The sequence below is a fragment of the Culex pipiens genome, chromosome 2 (genome assembly GCF_016801865.2).
Source record: "Culex pipiens pallens isolate TS chromosome 2, TS_CPP_V2, whole genome shotgun sequence".
Taxonomy (NCBI): Eukaryota; Metazoa; Arthropoda; class Insecta; order Diptera; family Culicidae; genus Culex; species Culex pipiens.
The window spans coordinates 148120708-148145070 of NC_068938.1; positions in this window are offsets into that span (position 1 = coordinate 148120708).

The following is a 24363-nucleotide window of genomic DNA, read 5'->3' on the forward strand; positions in this document are numbered from 1 at the left end:
TCGATAGCTCGTTGTGGTCGCTCCGGATTGGCTGGTCGTTTGGGGGATCGCAGGTCTTTCTGCGGTTCGGGTTCAAGGTTTGCCGTGGGTTTGGCACTAGTGATCGTCGGACCCGTTTGGTGTAGCACAAAAACTCGCGATGTTTAATTGAAACCACACAACTAGTAAAACTAGTACTTTTATTTAAAGAGACGTATCACTAATTTAAGTTTTATTAATTCTAGTCAAATAATTTTCCTTGTTCGCACTGCTCGTAAGATGGGTCAAATTGGAATGGGGGGAATATAACATTCTTCGGCTTGAAGCCACTTCTTGCCGCGCTAGTCGCTTTTGTGTTAGAACTACAAGAACTTTTCGTTTAGATTTACAATTCGTACAACTCGTTGGTAGCCGTGCCCGTCAGCACAAGCTATATGGAAGATGTGATCGGATTGGTCTCCAACATCCTCCCCCCCTCTGGAACAGCCGGAGTTCCAGCATTCTCACCTGTCTCCGCCTCCGCCGGATTCTCCACTGGATCCGCGACCGTACTCTCCACCGGCAGGATACAGATCTTCGTTACCGGTCGCTTGATGACACCGTCCGCCGTCTTCAGCGAGACGACTCGAACCACGCCATCGTCCCCCGGAAACACCTCCAGGATGCGCGCCATCCGCCAGCGCGTCGTAGGTTGGTTGTCGTCCCGTATGATCACCAGACTCCCAGGCTTGATCTCCTTCGGCGGCTTCCACCACTTGGTTCTTCCCTGCAGCTGTGTGAGGTACTCCGACCTCCACCGTTTCCAGTAGAGCTGCACACACTGTTGGATCTGCTGCCGATGGTCCAATCGGCCCGTTGCAATGTTGGTCAGGTCCTCCTCGGGTAGCGCTTGCAACGATGTGGTGACCAAAAAGTGCCCTGGGGTCAGGGGCTCCAGGTCATTGGGGTCGTCCGAGAGTTGAGTCAGCGGCCTTGAATTCAGACAACACTCCACTTGGCAGAGAAGCGTCGCCATATCTTCGTACGACACGGCTGTGTCGCCTAGCACCTTCAGCAGATGAACTTTCGCCGCCCGTACCGCACTCTCCCAAAGCCCACCAAAATGGGGGGCCCCAGGGGGAATAAAACTCCACTGCATACCGTCGTCCGCACACCACTTCGACACCGCCTCACGGTGTTCCTTGGATCGCAACAGCTTGAAAAGGTCCTCCAGTTGATTCCGCGCACCCACGAAATTTGTGCCGTTGTCCGAAAACAGCTTGGCACACTTTCCACGACGCGAAATAAACCGCCGCAACGCTTGGATAAAACACGCCGTCGACAGGTCGGTCACCAACTCCAGATGAACCGCCTTCGTGGAGAAACAGACGAATACTGCCACGTACGCCTTTACTGCTGTCCGTCGGTACCCTGCTCGTACGTAGATCGGTCCAAAATAGTCGACACCAGTTGTAGAAAAGGGTTTGGATGGTACGACTCTTGGTGTTGGTAGTTCAGCCATGAACTGGTGTATGTTTGCTGGCTTGGTCCTGTAGCAAACAATACATTGGTGGCAGACTTCTCTGGCTAGGTTGCGTCCACCAAGTGGCCAAAATCGAAGTCGGATTGTGCTCAGCATTAGTTGTGGTCCAGCGTGCAGAAGATTCAAGTGGTAGTGCCGCATCAACAGCTTGGTCAGCGTGTGACGTGCAGGCAATACGATTGGGTGCTTCACACTCTCACACTCTCCCGAATTCCCAAGTCTACCCCCTACCCTCAAGAGACCATCCCGCGACAGAAATGGATTGTACCATCGCAGGGGCGATGACCGCGAAACATACTCTCGCTTGCCGATTGCCATCAGCTCGCGAGCGAAACACTCCCCTTGCACCAGCTGTAGAATGTGGGTCTCTGCTTGTAGTAGTTCAGCTGAAGTTAACGGTCCAATGTAGAGATCATCCTTGGGGGTTCGTAGGTTGCGTGTACAGCGCTGCCACCAGGCCGTGTGGCGCACCATCTGTGTGTAGGTTGAGTAGTGTGCTATGTACTTGTCGATGAAGCTGGGCTCATCAGCTGTTGTCGCTGCTACCACCTTCCGCCTCTCCTCCTCCAGTCCATCAGCCGTGAAGACTGTCCGCCTCGGCCAGTGATCCATGCTCAGCAGTAACCATTCGCCTTCCCACCACAGCGGCTCGTCCAGTAGGTCCTCTGGTGCCACTCCGCGGGAGATGAGGTCTGCAGGGTTCTTCTTCCCAGAAATATGGTTCCAGTGGCAGTTCTCGGTCAAACGCTGGATCTTAGCGACTCGGTTGGCGACAAACGTTGTCCAGGTCGCCGGAATACCAGCCAGCCAGCGCAAAACGATTTCTGAATCCGTCCAAAAGAAGATTTCAGGAGAGAGATGGCAGAGTTCGAGGGATTCCATGACCTCGACGTACATTTCGGCCGCCAGGGTTGTACCACGGAGCTCAAGTTTTGGGATGCTTTGGGTTTTGAGGGGTGCCACCCTAGATTTGGACATCAGTGGGGCGACAAGGATGTGACCGATCGAATCTTCCGACCTGACGTAGGCAACCGCTCCGAGGGCCTTTTCCGAAGCGTCAGAGAAGAAATGTAGTTGGATTACCACAGCCCCAGGGATTACTACCACACGCTTAATCCGCAATTCGTTCAGTCGGGGAATTTGTTCGTAGAACTTTCTGAACTCTGCTTCGATCCTTGGTGGTAGTGGTGACGTCCAAGTCAGTTTGTGACCATTTTCATCCAACAGCGACCAAGAAAGCTGCATCATTATTTTTGCTCGGGTTATCACGGGGCCAATAAAACCTAGAGGATCGAACAAACTAGCAACGATCGAGAAGAGTTTCTGCTTCGTCAGCGGAGTGTCAGGCAAGGGTGGGGCTTTGAACTGGAACCTGAAGACGTCGGTGTGGGGCATCCAAATCAGTCCAAGAGTTTTCACCATGGGATCAGGGTCAAGGTAGATTCCGTCCGCTGATTGGATCGACAAGTCTTCGTTGGGTAGGCCTTCCAGCACCTCTGGGCAGTTCGACGCAAACTTCCTCAGCTTGAATCCTCCACTGTTCAGCATCTCTTGCAGCTCAACACGTAGTTGTTTGGCGGTAATTGGATCGTCCGCCCCCGTAATCGCATCGTCCATGTAGAAGTCTTCCTTCACAGCAGCTGACGCCAGTGGGTAGCGTTCGGCCTCGTCATCAGCTAGCTGCACCAGGGTTCTCGTCGCGAGGAATGGGGCAGGTTTGGTTCCGTAGGTTACAGTTGACATTTCGTAGGTTGCCAAGGGTTGGTCTGGGGTTGGGCGCCACAGGATCGACTGGAACCGCCTGTCTTCCGGGCAGACATCCACCTGCCGAAACATTTTCTCAATGTCGGCTACCACCATAATTGGACGGAAACGACTGCGTAGGATGATGGACCGTAGGCTCCGCTGGATGATCGGTCCGGACAGCAGGCAATCGTTGACGGACAGGTTGGTGGATGTTTTGGCTGAAGCGTCGAACACTACTCGGACCCGTGTGGTAGTGCTCGCTTCTCGCACGACTGGGTGGTGAGGGAGGTAGAATCGGTCCGCACCTTCCTCTTCCGGTGAGACACGCCGCATGTGTCCCAAGGCCTCGTATTCCTCCATAAAGGCCACGTACTGATCGCGCAACGACGAGTCCCGGTTCAGTCGCCGCTCGATCTGGAAAAACCTCCGTTCCGCAGTCACCTTGGAATCGCCTAGACTACGGATGAGTTCCTCATTCCTTGGCAGAGAAACTTGGTACCGTCCAGATGGTTGTCTTTGGGTGGTCTTGACAAAATGGTCCTCGCATCTGGCTTCATCGGGTGAGTAATTGTTCTCCAAACCAACCTCTTCGTACTCCCAAAACTTCTCGATCAGCTCGTCTAGTCGACTCGAAACAACAGCATCGCACAGGACAGACGTAATAGGGCCATCCACCGGGTATCTGCCTGCGACTACCCATCCAAAAACAGAGTCGACCAAAAGGGGTAAATTGTCGCCCAACTGCATGCGACGTCCAGTAACGAAATAATCGAAAAAGTGTTCTGCGCCTAGTACGAGATCAATGGGGTGGGATTCCAGAAACCTTGGGTCTGCTAACTCTATTCCAGCTGGTAGGTTCCAACCAGAAGTGTTAACAGCAGCCGTAGTGGATTGGGACGAGAGTTTGGGCATAACGTAAACTTCCATGGGTTGGGAAAATTGGGAGTTACGTGACCGGACAGTCACGTTGACCTTGGCTTGGACCTTGGAAGCTATGCCTTGGATGCCTACCACCTGAATTGTGCTCCGAGCCTCCCGGAGCATCAGCTGTTTCCTCATGTGTCTGCTCATCAGATTGCATTCCGCTGCACTGTCTAGAAGAGCCCTTGCCTGCACTCGATGACCCTGGTCGTCCTCCAATACAACCATCGCTGTGAGCAATAATACTCCCGCAGTCGATCTAGTTGCTGTGTTGCAGGTCACGGTGCTAGTGGTTGCCGAGTTAACCACCTTGGTGTTGGTGTCGTCAACAGCTGTTTCCATGGGTGTGTGGGTTGGTTCAGTGGTGTTGGTATTGGTCATTGGTCTTGGGTCGCTTGACTTCCCCTTGAAGCAAACGAGTGTGTGGTGTTTCCCTCTACAGTTCCTACATGTGAACCTCGATCTGCAGTCCCGAGCTAGGTGATCGCTGCGAAAACAGTTTCGGCACAGTGAGTTAGTCCGCAGTAGGCCGTCTCGTTCCTGCACAGACATCTTGAGAAAGCGTGGGCATGTGTAGAGCAGATGGTTATCCGAACACGCAACACACTTAGGGCCAAACTGGGTAGTGGTGTTACAGCTTCTGACCGTGGAGACCTTCTTGACCTGTTTAGCTGCAACAGTCTCGTTTCTCTGCTCGGCCGGCCGGGTGGGAAGTGACTTTAGAACGCAAACGCGCCGGTGTAGGAAGTCAATTAAGTCCTTCGCGCTGTCGGTGTCCTTTGGTGCGGAATGTTCCTCCCAACTCCTTCTGGTGGAACTATCCAAGCGCGAGCTGAGCAGGTGTACGAGCAGCAGATCCTTGTACTGCGAGGGTTGGGTTACCTGGTCCAGCGACTTCACGATCCTCTCGAAGGCATCCAACAAATCGGTCAACTCGGATGCGGACTCTTTCCGCAGGACAGGGAGATCAAAGAGGGCTTGAACCTGCTGTCTGTGGAGGGATTTGGTGTTGGAGTATTCTTTGCACAGGAGTTCCCATGCCAACGAGTAGTTAGCCTTCGTGAATCGGACGCTTTCAACAATGGTGAGCGGCCTGCCCAACAGCTGACTACGAAGGTAGTGGAATTTTTCGATGTCGGGTAAGTCAGGTTGAAAGTGGATGAGAGAAGTGTACAAGTCGCGAAATGTGTGCCATTCATCGATATTACCCGTGAACTTGGGGAGTGCGATTTGGGGTAGCTTGACATGGGGGGTGGAACCGGGTAGAGTGTTTTGGTGTGAGAGTGAGGTGGTATTGAGCACAGAATCTTCAGTATTCTCCCGAATCGTGTCCATAAGAAACGACTTGAGTTCAAAGTATTTGTTCTCAAACGTTACCCGATCTTGGACACCAGCAAGTGCTTCAGGGGTGTACTCTTCGTGGGACTCCACTTCTTCTCGGCATTCGTTAATCCGGTCCCAGAGACGGTCGAGCCTCTCCAGTCGCACTTTTACCTCGGTTAGGTTTACTGCTTCGGTCCAATCCTTCATGAACTGGTAGATGTTGTCGAACGTCGTTTGGTGCGCCTTTATCCGCGTCTGCAGGACTTTCAGCGACGTTTTCGCTTTCGGCGGCATTGTTCCTCGAAAAATGAGACCAAAGTAGCACAACTTGGGGGAGTGAATTTATTGGAGCGCTAATTACCTGCTGGCTCTAGGATTTGAGCCTTGTAAAATCTTTAAAGATGATCCTCGTTCGCAGCAGAGCCAGCGGTCGCTTCGCAACGCATCAGCTGGACCACAGGTGATTCAGCGCCGACCATGTGCTTCGGCCTGAGACAATAGGGCGTTTCGAGCACAATAGGATGGGCAATAGTGGATGTGGCACGGCGTTTCAGCATTTCGGTTCGAACGAATGAACGATTTACGCTCCGTGCGCTCGCCACCGACGATGTGGGTGGGATGGTGATTGCGATCAATTAGCATCCGTGCTAACCGATCCTCAGCCAATGTGGTGATGAATGGGTTGGGTGTGTCGAGGGTACCTGTGACACAGAGACCACGAGCAGTACTGGATTTTTGGGTGTAAGGTTTTGAAACCGCACTCACCTAGATTTCCATAGGAAATGTGCCTTGTAGGATGTCTACGCTGAATTTCCTCGAACAGGTGAGCCGTACCGACGCCGTCCAAAATGGCGTACTCCAAGCCGTTTCGTGAATGGGTTGGGGTTTCACGATGGCGATTTTGGCTCCTACCGTCCTTCGACCAGACCAATCCGGTTCGAAGGACCAATGTTCGATAGCTCGTTGTGGTCGCTCCGGATTGGCTGGTCGTTTGGGGGATCGCAGGTCTTTCTGCGGTTCGGGTTCAAGGTTTGCCGTGGGTTTGGCACTAGTGATCGTCGGACCCGTTTGGTGTAGCACAAAAACTCGCGATGTTTAATTGAAACCACACAACTAGTAAAACTAGTACTTTTATTTAAAGAGACGTATCACTAATTTAAGTTTTATTAATTCTAGTCAAATAATTTTCCTTGTTCGCACTGCTCGTAAGATGGGTCAATTTGGAATGGGGGGAATATAACATTCTTCGGCTTGAAGCCACTTCTTGCCGCGCTAGTCGCTTTTGTGTTAGAACTACAAGAACTTTTCGTTTAGATTTACAATTCGTACAACTCGTTGGTAGCCGTGCCCGTCAGCACAAGCTATATGGAAGATGTGATCGGATTGGTCTCCAACAAAACATATGAAAGACAATATATTATAGCCCCCTTTTTTTTAAAAAAAACTCTAGGTTTGTTTAACATTTCACAAAAAATGTGAACGGACGATTTTTTGCTATTAATTTTTTAATCTCACTAAAAAGGAAATTTTGTACACAAATAAAATTGTTTATGTGTTTAGAAATTGTTTAAAGCACTCAGCAACTTTTCTAATTATCAGGACTTATCAATAACAAATCGTCGCTTGTGTGCTATCTTGTGACACGTCCTATCTTTTTACAGCAGCCGCGTCACAATATAGTACACAAGCGACGAAATGGAAAACAAACCAATTTTAAATGATTTTTTGGCTAAATACTCAAATTTCACTATTTCTGAAAACCTTTTGCAAACAAAATGTAATATCTCTTATTCTTCTAATTCTACTTTTGTTGGATTTATAGTTGTGATTGTTTTTTATTTATATTGAAGGATGCACTTCGTTTTAAAGATATTTTAGCAAATTAAATTTGAAAAATATCAATAATATTGGAATGGTTGAATTGTAAATTCCTGTAATAAAAAGTTTGCAAAATTTCACGAAATTGAGCTCACAAATTTTTTACTGTCTAAAATACTTTGTGTCAGGGAATAATATTTGTATCTTAAAAAACTGCTTACTTTTTCAGTAACTTTCCTGTACACAACTACTCTTATATAACACAATTTTACGTTAATTTAAGGCAGATTTTGGAGTACCGCGAAATTGCCATGAAATTCCAATGTTTTGAAATTGGCATGCCGCGTAATTTCAACTTTTTCGCCGTGAAAAATCACTAGCCCTTTTGATTATTATCTCTTTTATGATGTAATTTAACCTCAATTCAGACTGAAAAAGTGACATCACAAACCAGAAAAGTGATAAAATTACACATTTTTCTGACATGAATGATGTACCCCTTCCCAGATGTAATATTACCATGATTTTTTTTACTGTGTAGTGACTTTGCCGCTATCAAACCAAAAGATTTTCTCTCAGTTGCATTGTATAGGAAAGTGTTCAAGGAATTGGATAAAAATGAAATATTAAACCTCAGGCTTCTTCTCAGTAGTATTTCTAAACATTCAATGTTGTAAAACATGGTTTTGACCCAAACAGAAAAAAAAATGATGGTAATATTCATCAGGAAATGGTGACAGATTTTGTGGCAAAAAATATGATTAATTTTACCCCAGAAAATGATGAATTTTCATCAGTTTTTGATGAATATTCATCAGGTTCACATTTTTACACATTTTTATGTAATATTACACAAATAAAAAGGTAATATTCAACCTACCAAATTTTCAACATTCCAAAATTAAACTTTTTTTTCTGTGCATATGTGACAAATCAATTCTATTTGTTTCAAATATTTGAAAAGTACGGATTTTTGAGAATTTTACCAATTTATTTTTTGGCATTACATTTTCCTTTCAGTAACAAATTGTGATTGCGTTAAAAAAAATTTCATCATATAGGAAAACTTTCCAAGGATTTATTTATTGGAAAACAGAGCATTGAAGAAAATAAGACAATATTTCATTCATGTTTGCTGGACCCTGGCATAATTTTTGCCTATAGGTAGAACAGACACAGTTTATCTTCAAGCGGAACCCTGTTAGAAAAATATTGATTTTTGAAATAAAAAAATTGAGAATGGAAAGTTACATTGAATAAAACACTCAAATCTACCCATAACCACACTGCTGATGGACTGTCAACACTTTTGATTATGTATTTTGTTAAATAGCTTATAAACTTTGTTGACTAAATATAAACATTGTTTTTTTTCCTAAAAACTATATCAGTAACTTTAGTGATGGTAAATTTAACGTAAAAACAAAGTTTGAACATCTTAAATATGATTTATACAAGAAAAACTATGACTATCAAAGTCACCCCGGAATTTAAACTAAGAATTTTTAACGTAACTATTTTTCTAAACACTATTGAAAAACTTTTTTCCAAAATAGTGCATGGACCTTGTGAGGCCTACCTCACTACATGTTTTAAAAATAATAATCTTGAGAAAAACCTTACCAGTGGGAAAATATTTAAAAAATTAATTGAAATCGTATCAAAGCCACCCCGGTTTACGGTATCTATTAGTCAGAAAACGATACTGTCTTGTAGACGGTGCCTAACGATGGCAACCCTAATAAAACTCCCCATCAAGTTGATTATTTAAGCAAGTGGATCACGTTACAATCTACTGATTTACACGCTCGCTCGAACAAATATGAACAAATCAGAAATTAATCACTCCACTCTGTGTAACCCGATCCTTCCGATGCCAGAAAATTGCTCCACTTTGACCAACTTGAGGAGTGCTGCTGCTGCACTAGTTGTTGTAACCATTAGGAGGGGTTCGGAAAAGTGCACCAACTAGCAACTCCAACTGCCAGTTGTTCGTACGTCCACAATGTGGTTCAATGTACCAAGCAAAGCCCCGGAATGGAGACGTCGAGCAAAAAGCAAGCCAACGCGCGCTCCCGCCAATATTTACTCTACTAATGAACTAGTTAATTAAGCAGCGAACGTGTCGAGTTTTTCCATCCTCCTCCTCAAGTGCGCCACGTCGGGGATTGTTCTGCGGTTGGGGTGCAAAATTACCCCTTAAACGCTCGATGGATAATTGCGGGTCGGATTCAGTCATGCTGGGAGCTGAACAGTTCGTGACTGTTCAAGAATCACACAATTAACCCTTCCGGGAATGTTCTTGGAAGATGCTACTGCAGATTGTGGGAGGGACCGCAACTATAGTTGACACGTGCCATTTCCTTTGATCAACAGGAATGCATTGTGTGAAGTGTGTTAAGGAAGTGTTGAAAATGATAGTACTTGAAGCCTATTGAATCACATTGAGATAATGAACTGTATCAGACTATCAAAGTAGATTATACTGAAATTGGAGAATCGCTTTAAACGCTCTGCTTAAAGACTCCGACAAGGTCAAGTCCCTCGGCCAAAGTTCAAACTCGCCCTCAAGTTGAACCATCATCCCTCACTGTCAAACTGTCACCGGAGGAGAGCTCATCTCTTTCAGGGGAAAGCTGACTCCACTTCTCGAAACTTGAGCGACGAACCGCAATTTGGCCCTGGAAAAAGCTCAACAGAGTGGAAAATTTTCCCCCAGAATGCTTGCTTGCCGGTGGTGTCTACGGAACACATTTCCTTTTTCCCACCAGACGCACATACCAATCAGATCAGAGGGCTCCGAGAAGATGATGAACCACTCATCTGGGAGTTGATCAGCGCGACGACCGCGGAACAATTCTCAGCACCGCTCAGCCAGTGATTGTTGACACGCGTTTGTTTGCTCCCGGAGGATTGGCTGCGGCTGTGGCGTGGCTCCTAATCAACTCTGATTTTGAGGATTGAGACTGGCTTTCGTTTTGAAAGTGGTGGTGTCATTACAGTCAACTGCTGGCACGTGGCGATAGGAATGAATGCGTGATGGTAAGGTAATTGATTTTTTGTTCATAATATCATTAGGCCTATTGCTCTCACAATGATGCTGTTGAATGTTTCGACATATTTTCTATTCAATTTCTGCTTGTTTTGACTTGTATTGGTATAAATTTCTTCGGGTAATTCTCCGCCAATCTACACATCAGTTACCCCGACCCTTCTGAGTTATTTCAGATTCGAAAAGAACATTAAATTTACCATAAAATGACATGTCTCACGATTTTTGATATTTGAGTAACGGGAAATGCCAGCGATATATAAACTGTTTATCAATTTTTTTTGTTGATAAAAATACGAAAAATGACAAATGTCGTACCGCGTACCGTCATGAGATATTAAAAAATTAACCTCGGATTCGTTTTTTTAGTTTCAAAAACAGGTGCCACGATATCTCAACACTGTTTTGACCAGATCGGCTCAATATTTTGGTGAAGATTCGTTAAACCGGTCCCGTGTGCATGACAAAGGCCGATTTTCAAAAGGTTCATTTGAAAAAAAAAAAGATAAATATAATTTTAAGTTTTTGACATAAAAAACGCCAGATTTCGATTTTTGTATTTTTTTTTTAAATACAAAATGTCAAAATCGTGCTTCGTCATTCACACGGGATATATCTTGTGAGTCTTCACTCAAAAATTCTGCCAATTTGGTCCATCCCATCTCGAGATATCGTGAGATCCGGTTTCAAAAAGATACATAAATATCACTCAAGTGGTCATTACTCGAAACAGGGTTGCCAGATCATCAATGTTTTGCACTCGTTGGAAAGGTCTTTCGATTACCTAACCAACGATGGGTCGGTAGATAGATCCGGACATAGTTTACATACATTTTTGTGAGATCCGGATATTTGTGAAAACACATCTTTATACATAACTTTTGAACTACATATCGAAACTTCAAACAATTCAATAGCGGCGTATGGGACCCTAAACCGAGACACACACACACAACCATTTGTTCAGTTTTCGTTTCTGAGTCGATAGGTATACATGAAGGTGGGTCTACGACATTTCAGAAAGAAGTGCATTTTCCGAGCAGAATTATAACCTTACGTCAGGTGAGAAAGGCAAATCGCTTACAAATTTGCGCCTGGCAAAATTTTGAGCTTAAATCGTCTCTTACTCTGGAGCAATTCTCTACCAAAATCGGAAATAAATTTTATTTGTATTTTTCGATTTGGCTCAAACTTTGTGGGGGCCTTCCCTATGATAAAATAAACTATTTTGCGTCATTGGTTCATCCATACAAGTCTCCATACTATTTTGGCAGCTCTCCATACAAAAATGGTATGTAAATATTCAAACAGCTGTAACTTTTGAGTGATTTTTTTGATCAATTTGGTGTCTTTGGCAAAGTTGTAGGTATTGTTGAGGACAATTGAGAAAAAATAGGTACACGAAAAAAAATTGCAGATTTTTTAATCAACTTTTTTTTTCACTAAAACTCAATTTCCCAAAATACGTATTTTTTGATTTTCGAGATTTTTTGATATGTTTTAGGGGACAAAAATCCGCAACTTTTGAGCCATAGAGAAACATGGTCAAAAAATCTGCCGCCGAGTTATGAATTTTTGAAAAAAATACAGCCATTTTTGGAAAAAATCGAAGTTTCGTGCAATAACAAGTTTGACATTATTTTTTAATCCAAAATTGAATTTGCAATCGAAAAGTACTTAACAGTTTTTTTGATAATGGGCTCCGTTTTCAAAATATAGCCACCGAAAGTTTGATTTTAGCGAAATATTTGCAGTTTTTCAATTTTTAAAAATAGTGACTATGAGTGACCGTTTCTAAAAAAAATGCTATAAAATTGTCTTAGAGACATTAAAGATTGGACCTCGGGTTGCTGAAATAGAGCCGCTTTAAGAAAAAGAAACACGAAAATTGAAGTTTTCTTAATCTCACCAGTACTTTTCGATTGCAAATGCAATTTTGCATAAAAAAAATAATGTCAATCTTGTTTTTGCATGAAACTTCGATTTTTTTTTCCAATAAATGACTGTTTTTTTCAAAAATTCATAACTCGGCGGCAGAGTTTTTGACCATGTTTCTCTATGGCTCAAAAGTTGCTGATTTTTGTCCTCTTAAACATATAAAAAAATCTCGAAAAAAATACGTATTTTGGGAAATTGAGTTTTTATAAAAAAAAAGTTGATTAAAAAATCTGCAAACTTTTTTTTTTGTGTACCTATTTTTTCTCAATTGTCCTCAACAATACCTACAACTTTGCCGAAGACACCAAATTGATCAGAAAATTCACTCAAAAGTTACAGCTGTTTGAATATTTACATACCATTTTTGTATGGACAGCTGCCAAAATTGTATGGAGACTTGTATGGATGAACCAATGACGCAAAATAGTTTATTTGGCCATAGGGAAGGCCCCCACAAAGTTTAAGTCAATTAAAAAAATACAAAAAATAAAAATGGTCGAAATCGGCCGATTTCGTAGAGAGTTCTCTCTGTTTAATCATAAAATATCTTCATGAAACTTTCAGGAGTTATTGAAAATCATCTGTTGAGCGGATTTAGTAAATTTTTTGCATAATGATTTTTTTTCTACATGTATGTAACCACTTAATCGAAAATGGAAAATAAGTCACCACATTTACTAGTATGAAAATATTCAGGAGACACCGAACTCCAAATAAAACGCTTCCACTGCCAGACGCTACCGGAAACGGTAAATGTCTGATCGAAAAAATAGGTGACTGCCACCTGAAGATGGAATTATAAATGCTCTCAAGACGGACATAAATTTGCCAGGTCTTAGACCGAGTTGCAGTCCCAACTCCCAAAGTCCAGCTTTATAGCCCTGCTCTAGCTTCCAGAGCAACCTTACTCGTATCTCCCGAAAACCGTCGGTACCATATGGATTATTCAACATTACGGTGAAAAGTAATATCCTCACGTTTCCTTCCGTTATGGGTTCGTCTCTCCAAAGAGATTTGGCCGTGCCACCACTCCCTCACAACCGTTCAACTTTTTTTTTTCAGCACTGACCTTCTACGGTGCTGACCAAAGTAGCAATTGCGAAAACCCCCGAACCAAGCAGCCATAGCGCCCCTCTCAATGTAGTTTTTATGGTCCACTTTCCGGGAAGGGACACCCGAACCGGCACGTCCTTTCCCAAGATGCGATGACCGTCGCCAGGATCGGGACTTGCTTTGGTGCTTGCCGAAAAATTCTAGATAAAATCGTAATTTTAGAAAAAATGTGTTTTTATATGAAATCTGCAAACAATTATTTTGTTTTAGGAAAAATGAGAAATTAAAAAAATAATTAATCATGTTTCCAATTTTGAATGCAGGCTGCTGATTTTGCAAAGACATTCTCAACTTGAAGATTTGATCCTTGTGTCCGAACAAGAAAAAAAAACGAAGCTACTTGAAGGAACAGCTCTTCTGGAGAGGTTAGTTCCGTCCAGGAACGCATCAGGTGAATGAATCCCAATCCCAAAAAGGGCCTGAGAGGTGTGCGAGGGACGCAAGGTCCGAAATGATCCCTAAGTACGCTCATCTTCGATAATGGAGAATGATATTTAAGAGTTTTTGAGGGAGGGAGCAGGGGGGTTTTGCTTGTAAAACGCTTTTACGAGTGCTCGAGTTTTGGCTATCAAGTCTCAGGTATTCAACGATGCGCCATGAAATCGAGATTTTACAGCACTCTTTCTTTAAAATGACTCAAACGTGAGGAAGCGCCGGTTTATGGGAAATCCAATATTTTCAATTTCCGAACGACCACCGAAGTTTACGAACGGATTCGAGCTCAAAATTCCCAGAACTCACCCGAGAGTTGCACAACTAATTTGATGACTTTGGTGATTCCAAACAAATACCGGAAGTCAAGCCATCTGGGAGTGCTCGGAGTGCAAAATTGCAGTTCTGATTTCCCCCGAGAGAGAGGGGGAAGGGAGGATGGTCCACAAACTCGATGAAAACTAAAATGCAATTCTGTAATTTCTGGTGCATATTTCTGCCATAATCCTTGTCACCACCCACCCACCCCTTCTCTTGAGGCATTCCAGATTCAAAATGGAAGAACCTCTCACTGGGTCCAATTATGTAACCGTCATACCATGACCAAACGAATTGTACCTCATTTGAATAATTAAAACTGCGGCATTCAACAAGCTTTTGTGGGAGGAGGAAAAAGGGCACAGATGGTCTCGCTGCAGAACTGGTCTTCCGGGTTTCGTGAAAGGAAATTTGGATGCAGGTTTGGACTGCAGAAATCGTTTTGGGAAAATCTCTGTCATTTGTGCAGAGTCATCATTGTCACACCAAACAAATTACAATAAAATAAATTTTCAATAGTTTTTTAAAAAGATTTTTTGTAATTCCGTCGTGAAACTACTTACTTTTCCTGTCATTCTTGAACGACGAAATAGCCTACTTTTCTGTACCAAAAATAACAGAATCGAATAGCAACACTTTTCAAAATAAATGCTGAAAAGTTCTACTTTTCAGTACTCAAATGGGTGCTGAAAAGTTGAACTTTTCAGCACTTGTTTCGAAAAGTAACACTTTTCAACATTTTTTTGATTTAAACGATTTATTGACAAATACATGAAAATTTGACATAAAATTTCACTCAGTGTGTGTTTTTCGGAATTGCAAAAAATGTTATATGGAACTCGTTGCAAAACTTGATTTTTTCAGCACTCTTCGTATTTATCCAACTCGGTGAACCTCGTTGGATAAATGTACGACTCGTGCTGAAAAAAACCTCTTTTTGCAACTTGTTGCATAAACTACCATTTCAAGTTCATTTGTATTTATTTTGATTTATTTGAACATTTTTGTAGACAATTCTTTGTGAGGCTGTATCTCACAAAGTACACCAAGTCTCAGAGAAAAATTTAAAATTCGAAATTTGCTGTCAAACCTAATTGAAATCGTTTCAATGGTTTCAATGGCAGAATCTCTATTTAACATCTTCCAATCCAAGGATCCAATTAGCAAACTATTTAACAACACAGCTGCAGAAATAGTTATAATTTTTGTTCAAGCTGCTGCGGCGCGATTGCATTGGAAAATGTGTTTCACTGCAATTACCCCCACACAGAGGGAACTAATTTCCGCACTAAGGTACTCAGGGCCGTAGCCAGGATTTTTGTTCGGGGGGGGCTTGGGTGCAAAAATTCAAGGAGTATAAAAATCAGCAAATCATTTATACCATCACTTGGTTTGTGGTATAATTATTGAGATGAATTGTAAAATTTTAATGTAATGTATGCAAAAAAGTTTTCGAAGATTTTCATATTAAGTAATCAATGTATTTATTGAAAAAACTCGTTCGTCATTTTTTTTTATTTTAACAGCTAGTTTGTATTAAAGGAGTAGAGAAAGTGTTTTTTTTTTACATTTTCTTGAATTGTTTAATTGTAATCCAATTTCGTGATAAACGTCGCTAAATTTAAAATATACTTAACTTGAATCAAATTTTTGAAAGCATAATTTTTTTTTAAAAGAAATATCGATTTATCTAACCATAAGTATTATGTTTTCTGTATTTTATACTGAGAGAAATTTTAAACCGTCTGGATTTACATTTTCAGCTGTGTGATAATTGTGATGGTTTATCTAACATTTTTCATTTTTTCTAGCACAACATAAAACTCATAACTGGAATATTTGTTTTTCTTAAAATTTTATAAACAAACTTAAACAATGTTTTATTTTAATTGTTCTAAGCTATTGAAGCCATTTCATATTTTGCGAAGCTCCTGGTGCTCTCAAAAATAAATAATTTTAATGAAATACAAAAAAATATAATCGTTGAAATTTCAGCTTCTGAAGTGTCTCCATGGCAACAAAAAAAAATTACGTCGAATCTCAAGTTTACATCAACTGAGTTTACATGTGATTCATTTTTTCCGTGTCGAGTAAATTCACATTATTTTTCTGTGTAGGCCTATAATAAATATATATTTGAAGAAAAAAAATCAGTGCCTGTGTTTAATTTTAATGTGTTAAAAAATTTAGATAAAATGTATTAAATTAATTTTTAACGCCAAAATATTCACTGGAAGAGTTGTTAATAATGCATATGTAACCATTTTTAAATGCATATGTAACCGTTAAAATTTTCCTCGATTGCATCAAACATTAAAACGAATCATGTTTAACTTTAATATTCCGACTAAACGCCATTTTCAAATTCATTACTCATTGTATTCTGAAAATTGGTCCAGAATTTGAGCAAAAATAAAATTTTAAAACATGATAAAAAAATTTAATCAGGTCTCAATTCTAAAGATAATTTTTTAATAAAATTTTAATATATATACATGTTTAATAATTTAGGATTGTAACCATTTATTAAAATCGATGTTTGTTCAAGCAATACCTGGACTCTAGGAACAAAATCCTGCACATTTTATGGTTTAGAAATTTTATAATTACGAAACGTTGCTAAATTAAAAATAAAGAAAACTTTATGTAAGAATTCATAAATTGATTAGTTTTATCCTGTAAATCTAATCTTAGTCTGCACTTGAATTCAAACATACCAATATTCGAAGCATCAAAAAAATAAAATTATTAAAACATAATTTATTGAAATGATTGAAAATTATTTTTTGAATATCTTTATTTAAAAATGATAAAAAATGTTTTTTTTTATAATTTAAGGATTTTTTTAGTTGTAATTATTTCATATTTTTTTATGTATTTGATTTTTTTCATTTTTGGAATTTCTGATTTTTTTGAAATTATCATGTGTAATTATTATCTTAAATTTTTGTTTTAAAAGTAAAGAATACTTTATGTAAGAATTCTTAAATCAATTACATTTTTCCTGTAAATCAAATCTTAGTATGAATTTTGCTACAAGAACTATATTTTACTTTCAAACGAAAATTTTAAAAAATGTCCTGTAGTACGGAGACTCTTAAAACTCCATACAAAAAAATCTCAAGGAACGGTCAAGAAAAGGTTTACGAAAAGACTTCTCTTAAGCGATACGCAGCTGAAAAGGAACAGAAACAAAAAGCGTCGTTTGATATTTCTTCGGGAGCAATATGTGTTGATGAGATTTTGATTTGTTTATTTGGATGCGACTGAAAATAACGTTTGAAAATAATGTATTCGCTTAAATAATATTGAAGAATTGCCTCATGAAGCTGACTATCAAAACGCTGAATCTTAAAATGCTGAAATAAGGGAAAAGCCATTACAAAAATCACTTAATTTTCTGGTAAATATAAATTAATTTAGGAATACTAGAATTCAAACATAAAAATATTTAAAGCATCCAAAAATTAAGATTGAAAAAACATAATTTATTGGATTTTGAATAACTTAATTTTAAAATGATATTTTTTTTAGTTTAGGATTTCTTAAGTATCAATTATTTTATAAATTTTTCAGTTTCAAATTTTTTAATTTTTGGAATTTCAGATTTTTTGATATTATTCTGTTGAATTGTTATCTTGAATTTTTCATGTTTTTCAAAAAATCAAATCAAATTATTCGCTCTACAGCATTGCCTTGGCGTTCTCGATTGCGAGATTCCTACTCGAAACTAGGTGTTCGTAGGCTTGATTGTTGAGGCAATTGCAAACCTCTTTTTACACCTTAGCTTCCATCCACCCCGGGATTCGAACTGACGACCTTTGGATTGTTAGTCCAACTGCCTACCAGCGACTCCACCGAGACAGGACCCAGGGAGACGACTCATACACCTGGACTGAGCTAACGACCTAACCTTTTTAGGTTAGTCCGGGACCAACATTTACTTCCCTTCCGACGGAAGGCGTGATCAGACAAATCTCGTCTCGAAAAATGCCACCGGGACCGTCTGGGATCGAACCCAGGCCGACTGGGTGAGAGGCAATCACGCTTACCCCTACACCACGGTCCCGGCTTTTTCATGTTTTTGTTATTTTTATTTTTGATTTCTAGCATTTCTTTGTCTTATACCAAAAAATTTAAATCAAAAATTATGAAAATTTAGAAATTTGAAAGTGTAAATTTTTTAAATCTTCAATTAGCCGTTGCGAATATTATTCTGAAGTTTATGTCACTAAACTCTGACCAAAGTTGAGAGGGTTACAAATCAAAACTACAAGCTATGGTTTTATTATTTTAAAAGTGTTCAAAACACACTTTAAATCAGTACAGTTGTTTTGCATCATTAGTTTTCAAAATATCTAGCTGATGGCGAAATCCTTTTTTCGTGAGAAAAAACTTTCCGCGGTTCCGCGACATGTTACAAAAATTCTAAATATTTTTAAACGAGCCCAAACATGTCGTATATGATTATCAAAGCAGGAAAAACATTTCAAATTTGATTTCCGGACCGACATGGTCGCTGGTCCTAAAAAGACTTAATCGAAATAAGTTATTTCCATTAAAATTGTGAAGCTATTTTTTTTTAAATATTGTATTTGCTCTCTGTTTTTTGGTCCATTTTGAAAAGGTGGCAACATAAACTTTGGAAAATATTTACAATTGATATTCAGAAATAAGAAATTATAAAAAAATAATAAAGAAATTTTAAAATTTTCAAAATGCAAATTCTAATCTGTAAAATCCAAAAAATAGAAATTAAATAGTTAAAAAATGAATTATTGATCAGAAATTATATAATTTGAAAGTGATGTTTAATTAATTTAATTTCAGAGTTTTTGAATCCAAGCTTAAATTTTTTTAACGTTTTGAATATTTTTATCATTTTATTTCTTCCTTTAAAAATCGCAAGTTCATGCACAAAGTGAAAATTAGTTGATAATAAGTATTCACTTAGTTGATCTTCCGATTTTTGATATATTAAATAAAAATTGGAGATTGGCCACGGTGGAAACTAAAAAATGTGACCAAAAGAAAGCATTTTGGACGAGTGGTTTCGGAAAAAAGGTTTACGAAAAAGTAATAAAAAAAATACACACAGATATTTCTCAAGCATTTTTCTCTTAGGTCTTAGATATGTAACTAACCATATTCTTAAAACCAAAACGATAAAATTAGAATTGTGTTTCTGATAATAGCCAAAATTCACTCACATGTTTTTCATATTAAATGCTTTCGTTTTTGAAAACAAAATCTAAATATTTTTGAGAAATTATGATAAATTTTGAAAAATGTAGAGAAAAAACATGTATTAACAGTTTAAAGGTTTTAATGCAAATAAAGGAGGGCTATTAATTTTACAATCCAAATTCGACTAGCCGAAGCCTCGATTATCCAAAGTTTCGATTATCCAAAGTTCGAAGGACTTCGGATAACCGAATCAGGAACAAATGAAATCGGCATGTTTTATTTGCTTGTTTTTAACATCAAATTCGGCATCTGTTTTTTTAATGGTCCAATACACCAAGTTTTTGCGGTTTCAAAAGCACCCAAAAAGCAAAAACTGGAAATTTGGTTTATTAGACCTTTAAAATAAACACCAGAAATATTTCTTGACCTCCATTTTGACCGCCACATTGAATCCAAAAATTCTAAATTATTTTATGGTTCTTCAGGGGTCATACTTAAGAGGCAGTATTTGTAAAAATTGCTCGGTTTGTTCTAGAGGTCGTATCGAGGTGCTCCGATTTGGATGAAACTTTCAGCGTTTGTTTGTCTATACATGAGATGAACTCATGCCAAATATGAGCACTCTACGACAAAGGGAAGTGGGGTAAAACGGGCTTTGAAGTTTGAGGTCCAAAAAACTTAAAAAATATTAAAATTGCTCTCATTTCCGTAAAACTTCATCAATTCCAACTCTCTTAGATGCATTTGAAAGGTCTTTTGAAGCACTTCAAAATGTGCCATAGACATCCAGGATTGGTTCGACTTTTTCTCATAGCTTTTGCAAATTACTGCCAAAAATTGATTTTTTTAAAACCTTAATATCCTTTTGCAACAGCCTCCAAAACCCATACTCCCATAGGTCAAAAGATAGGTAATAACATGGACTATAAGCCTACGGTTTTAACTTTTTGGCCAATCGTAGTTTTTCTCATAGTTTTTTGATTTTTCTAGAACAAACATTTTACAACGTTAGTTTTTGCCCTGTAGGCCGCCATAGCGGCACTTTTTGGTCTCAATTTTGTCATATTCGGAATCCTGGGACAATTTCACGTAAGTTAGAAGTATTGGAGTTGTAAATTTGATTTAATAAATAATTAAATAAAACATTTTTGAAAAAAGAAATAGATCTTATTTACCCTGAGATCAATACGTCAAATGCTGTATCAAGTAGGCGAAAACCTGTTTTACCCCTAATTAAACAAATTGTAAAAAAATATTTTAATTCATTCTGAATACCAAGTTTTCCAATCAAATTTACAACTCCAATACTTCTAACTTACGTGAAATTGTCCGAGGATTCCGAATATGACAAAATTGAGACCAAAAAGTGCCACTATGGTGGCCTACAGGGCAAAAACCAACGTTGTAAAATGTTTGTTATAGAAAAATCGAAAAACTATGATAAAAACTGCGATTGGCCAAAAAGTTAACACCGTAGGCTTATAGTCCATGTTATTACCTATCTTTTGACCTATAGGAGTATGGGTGTTGGAGGCTGTTGCGAAAAGATATTAAGGTTTTAAAAAAATCAATTTTTGACAGTAATTTGCAAAAGCTAAGAGAAAAAGTCGAACCAATCCTGGATGTCTATGGCACATTTTGAAGTGCTTCAAAAGACCTTTCGAATGCATCTAAGAGAGTTGGAATTGATGAAGTTTTACGGAAATGCGAGCAATTTTAAGATTTTTTAGGTTTTTTGGACCTCAAACTTCAAAGCCCGTTTTACCCCACTTCCCTTTGTCGTAGAGGGCTCATATTTGGCATGAGTTCATCTCATGTATAGACAAACAAACGCTGAAAGTTACACCCAAATCGGAGCACCTCGATACGACCTGTTACACATTGGTGAAAAACTCGCTCTTAAGTTCTACAATCAAAAATAAGACAACAAGATCTAAGGATTTTTGCTGTCCCTATTCAGACTGTAGTCCCGATTCGCCCCAGATGACGGTAATTATTTCTATGTAGCCCCTTAGAGCAGTCCGCTCGGAAATTGCTATTTTCGAAGGTTAATAACTTTTTAGCAAAAAACCCAAAAAATAAGGTGTCTTCGGGAAAGTTTTTCCAAATTTAAAGAAGATATTAGTTCTGAAAATTGATAAGAACTGGATAGTTATTGCGCCTTCCATTGGTCAAAAACTGAAACAGTTGCTTTTCTCCATACAATTTGACGATTTTGCCCAAACTTGGTGGTCAGTGGTCAGAAAATGCTCAAATTTTGGAACTTAGGCTAGTGATGCGTAAATCTTTGATTTCAGGGGAAAGCCCCAAGTAAGCCCAGATTTGGACCATCATAACCAATGTAATGCTAAAACTACAAGATAAATGAGATGTTACTGAATGGAACAATGTTCAAATCTGCAGCTCAATTTTTAAATATCCAAATTTTGGATCCATCTACAAAAACTGAGCCCGGCAATGGACAGGCAAATTACTTAGTTTGATCAATCAATTCTTGATTCTCTATCTTACAAATTATTTCTGGGAAGAGAACACACAATCATTGATTTAAGATTTTTTTAAGGTAGTTCAATTTTAAAAAAAATTGGAAAAAATTTCGGGGGGGGCTGCAGCCCGGAAGCCCCCCCCCTGGCTACGGGCCTGAAGGTACTATTTCACGTTTCGTTCCGGCACAGAAATGCATATCACGCTAATTAGCATTTAAATATTCTGCTCTAAAATTTCCCTCCACCATTTACTGCTATACATTGAGCTAAACACCTCCCCCTCGTTTTCGCTGGCAATTTAGTTGCACCGACTAACTCCCTCCCCCTTGCGTGGCATATCAAATTACTTTTCAATGGCTGTTTAAGCAGATAGACGAATTAGTAGCACAAACATATGGTACCTGCACAGGTTTCTCCCCCACCGCCCTCTCTAGCCCCTTTTCCTAGTAGAAAACCATTTCCTCTATGGTATTTATGTAGAATAACTGTGGCATGAATCGTGCCACCCCCGAAAGCGTTCACATTTTCGTAATCGCATGTTCCTTCCAGTCCGGAGGAGCTTTTCCATGGTTTGCGAGAGTGCGCGAGCGATTCCAGCGATGCGATAAAGCTTTTCGGGCGTTTCTTTCTTTTTTTCTCTCAGCTTGCGTGCTTTGGTAGAGTAGGGAAAGCACTCTCTGTTTTGCAGGAAATCTTAACCCTTGAAGTAGGAAATAGTTTTGCCACACAAAAGTTTTTTTATCTTTCTTATTGGCGTTGATTTTTTTTTTGAAAAGTTTAAAAGGCCCATTTTTATTTCGCACTAAGACAATTAATAATATTTTTAATGTTTTGTTCCATAACTCAAAAATGCTTAGTTAAATCAATATTTTAAATAAATTCTGTGGGTTTTTGAAAACATCAAATCAAGCAAATATCTCTATTTTCATCCAAATCGGACCACTATTTTCTTTTTGACAAAAGCCCAAAGTTTCAACTTCTTCTCGAAAATTAAAAAAAAATATATCTCGGTAACCTCAGGTTGCAGAATATTGCATCTTAGGATGGATACAACTTTTATGTCAGAAATAGTTTATAATGTTTCCTCTAAACATTTTGTTTGCGCACATAAGAACGTCTGTTGATCCTGTCGCACTTTCTTTCCCGGTAAATACAAATTTAAACACTAAGATTACAGATAACAAAACTGGTTACAACAAAAAGACTTTATTCGCGTCAACTTGGCTCTATTTTGCAGTAAATTAACTGTTCTGACCTGCTCTGGGGTCTGTCAGGGAATGGGTCTGTTCTGAGGTGGTTTTCCTACAAGAAAATGTACGGTCAGGACAAGTTCACTGACCTTTTCGTCCTGTTTGTGTTCTGTTATTTACAAATATGTGTGTGTTTACATGTAACGTAGAGTGCGAAAACTAGACAACATAAACTGTGGCAAAAACTACACGAAAACAGTACAGTACAGAAGTTTCTGACTAGAATCATCGTCTTGTGTGTAAACATTTGTTAATTCACTCTTATTCCGGTGTTTTGCCACTTTTTAAGTTTAAATTCAGTTTGCATTTTTTCCGCAAATTTTTCATTTTACTAATTAACACAATTTTATACTGTACATTTAAACAGAATTTCTCAAATTTGCTAAATATTTGAATATTTTTTTTAGATATCCTGTCTACGTCACATTGCGAGATCAGTGTTATAATGAGAAAATGGTATTCACTGGTTAGAACTGTATTGAAAATGGCACTTATGCTAATTTTCATGTAACTTTTAGAAATAAAACTGAAAAAAATTGCTGAAAACAGTAATTCCCCACGAAAACAGCACGACAAGAAACAAAAGTTATGAGATAGAGCCTGTCTGTGGGTTGCTTGGGCGAAATAGTTCGACCTTTTTTTATTTGTTTGGCCGTGAGGGTGACATACGCCTTGTTAGGGTAGTCCAAAAAAAATGCCATTTGACTTATATTTTTAAAAATTTGAAAGACGTAACTTTTTGAACCCAAAAAAAGTATAGGTCATAGATCAGAATTCAGCCTGAGAACCCTGACTTTTAATTTGGGTTCGATTGGACTACTTTTTTTCAAATCGTGCTATTTTCGTGGAGAATTACTGTATACTAACATCTCTAAATGGTTGTTTTAGAGCCTGTTTTAAGACACTCATACAAAATATGCAAAATATTGGGGAATGTCATGGTTTCAACATATGAATAAAAAGGAATTTTAAAATGATTTTTTGGACCAATTTTGCATAATATTTGAAACAGCATTATTGCAATCATTATTGATAACCTTTCTGGAGAAATTTTATCAGGTTTGGCCGTCAGAATAACAGTTGTCCATTTTTCATGCTTTATTTTATTCCTCTACAACCCAACCCCGTCTTTAGGGCCAAATCGCCAAAAATCATTTTTTCAACCAATTTTCGATCTTTAAAATGCTTTGAAAGAAAAACTCTTAAAATTTCATAAAATTGTAGGGTTGGAAATGGGACTTGTTTTATGTGACTTTGCCAATGTTTAAAAATATCATT